Here is a 3,222-nt window from a genome sequence, read left to right on the forward strand (position 1 = left end):
AGTTTATATACTCTGGCAAAGTCATATAACATCTCTGTGCCTCAGTTTCCTCATCTGTTCTAAAAATGGGGGGGGCAGGAGATCATTTTACTTGATGTCCTCTAAACTCCCTTTTTGCCCTGAATCCTGTGATAAAGAGGAATTTATCTCTTCTGGTGACTGAACAATGAGGTTTTCAGAATAAATTACTTTGATCCATCTCCTACCCTGATTCTGTTCTTGGTCCCCTGGATAATTCTTCCTTGTCTACTCCTGCAATCTTCTCCACTTGATAAATTCTTCCCCTGGAACTTCCATTTGAGAAAGTATCTACTTTAGCCATGCTCACTTCTAATCCATCTCAGCCCTGGCTCTACTTTTCTGCCTTGTCCCATCCTCTTTTCTGCTTCCTTTTATATATTGTCTTCCCGCATTAGAAGGTAAACTCCTTGAGATCAGGGACTATCTTTTTGTTTGTATTAGTATTTCCAGGGATAGCACTTACTAAATGCTTTATTACTATCTAATCTAATATCTTTATATTTTTTCTTTAGGCAAATTTATCCCATGGTCTATATGATTCAAACAAAGACTTCCCAAAAAAGTAATTGTTATTTATTTCTCATTTCACCTCATTTTCATAATATGCTTCCAAATGACAACCTTAACAATGACACAACACAATGTTGTATCCATGAGCCACTTTTTATCTGGGAGACTTTCTAATGACATATTCAATGCAGTTTTTCCTCCACACACCCAAGAGGTGACCTGCACTGCAGAACACCTTTAGGTAACTAAAATTCTCTAGCTGCAGGAACCTGGAAAAACTCCAGAGGAAAATGAGACACTGGTGAATTTATTTCATGAATCATCTTCAACATAGGTATGGAAAACTATGTCAAAGAAGTGATAAAGCCAAGTGGAAAAAGATGAGCTAAGGGTTTCGTTAGATTTATTTTAATAGATTGAAATATACATACCATTTCACCACCACATAAACTAATGAGAGAAAGATACACAGAAAGAAAAATGCTCTGGCCAAATTCCCTAAGAAAGTGTGCTGAGATCTAGATGGTCCTGTCCAATTTAGAGCCAGAAACAAAAGAAAACCGCTGTTTTCCATTACATCTGAAATGTGGATGTTCTCAAACTTTTTAAATTTTTAGCCAGCAATAAATGAGTGTATTTTTTTTTTTTACTTTCTTAAGAGTGCTATTTTTAAGAGACAAAATAAAAGAGAGCTTGTCTGGTAAGAAACAGTGGAGATCATGTTAAACTCATGTTAAAGCTTGTACTCTATTGCAAACATCAAGATAAGCCACTCCTAGTAGCCACTAGCAAAGAAGTAATTTCTACAGGAATAGGCAAAGTCAGCAGGACAATTGACATTTCAAACCATAGAGTTCACATCCTTGCTGGAAACAGTATGCTGTTTAATATAACAATTAGATACTTTGTATTCTGTGTTTTGAAGCAAATTGAAGACAAGAAGATTGAAGAAGAGAGACTAGTTCCAATGACTGAGTGGGTAAGGGAGTGTGACCTGCTCCTTGAAAGAAACTCCTTGTGAAGGTTTGTTCCTTAGAAGCAGTAAGAAGGAGCAGGAAGAGGAGAGAGGGAGGTACTAATGAGAAGGTGAATCCAAATCCCATAATTTTGATCTAATAAATCCTTGCATTTGAATACTACTTTATAGTTTTCCAAGTAAGTCTTCATAATTATCAAACCATTTATAGTTTACAGTTGAAGGAAGGTATAAAGACAATATGGAGCTGAGGAATGAGCCCTGACCTAGGAGTTGAAAGAACTGGATGCTGGCATTGGCTTTGATACTTGTTCACTATATGACCTTGGATAAATCATTTTCCCTATCTGGGCCTTAGTTTCCTTATCTGTAAAATAATTAGACTAGATCAGAGGTGACACATTCATCAGGTCTCTTGCTGCAAAACTCCCTATGTTCAGATTAAAATGTAATTGAAAAAAATATTTAACAAAATAAATAAAAATACAATAAGACATTGATAATGTTAATTTGTGGTGTTCTCAGTCAATATGCCACAGAAGAGACTCATTTCTACCTGAGGATGACACCACTGAACTAGTTGATCACTTAAGACCCCTTTCAGTTCTAATACTATATGTTAATGCTTGTATTACAAAACATGGAGATAAACCATGCCTAGAAGCAAGATATATATATATATATATATGTATATATGTATGTATATATGCAGTTACATGGGGTAATGGGGCTGAGCTTGCACATTGACTCAATTCTGGTGGGCCACAAGGTCTGGCACCTTGCTAAAGGACATATGCAGCCAACAGCAATTTCTTGGTCCTCATGCCCCCATAATTTGGGGTTGAGTTGAAGAAGATTGGGGTCAGCCCAGAAGAGCTACCCACTCTGTGGGCTACAAGGATTGAGGAGGGATGGCTCTAGGCCTCCTTTGAGGAAGCCTCTTTTTTGGAACTTGCCCAAGCAGAGCTTTCCCTTGAAATTCCAGGAAGGAAGGAAGGGGTTCCCTCTCCCTTGCCTTCTGATCTGGAAGCAATGGCTCCTATACTTATAGTAGTGAGAACGTGTACTTGCCTATATAAGCCTCAAACTGGATCTCAAGGCTCCCTCTTCTACTTTGTATTTCTTCCACTAAGCGCTGTGACCAGAGATCTTGGAAATTTCCAATCCTGGCAGCTACTTTGTGAATTTGAGCAGTTGGGATTTTCTTGAGTTGGTATTGGTTGCTGAGCAGGAGGTGATTTCCAAAACAAATTCTTGGAAGAGATAACCACCTTAAAGACTAAGAAAGTCAAAGCCATTCCTTGGCTTGTCAGGAGATTTCAAACTTGTGAATCCCCAAGAAAGACATCAGAAATGAAAGTGAAAGGTCTGTTCAGCAGTTTCTACAAAGTTGTCTTTACCTCTCAAAAGAGTGTAATAGGAGTGATGGGTTACTGTTCCATATTGTATTTATTAATGTGTACTTTGTTTTAAGCATTTCACTTGTGGAGAAATTAATAACTCTATATCTGACTACTGCTTTGTACAATGAGTACCATTCTGGAAGGTCTCCCCTAGACGCTAGATATGAGCTATGTCTTTGCTTAGTAATATTTCCCTAAAACTCTGGAGAGGAGGCAGTGAGGTATAAAGCCTTACTCTCTCTCTCTTTGGAGTCATGAAACTGAATCTGGTGTTCTTGATCCCAAACCAGAGCCCCTTGTAGGAGCTACCAC

The sequence above is a fragment of the Petaurus breviceps genome, unplaced genomic scaffold (assembly GCF_028583685.1).
Source record: "Petaurus breviceps papuanus isolate PSGF00001 unplaced genomic scaffold, PetGlider_PUasm1.0 38, whole genome shotgun sequence".
NCBI classification, from domain to species: domain Eukaryota; kingdom Metazoa; phylum Chordata; class Mammalia; order Diprotodontia; family Petauridae; genus Petaurus; species Petaurus breviceps.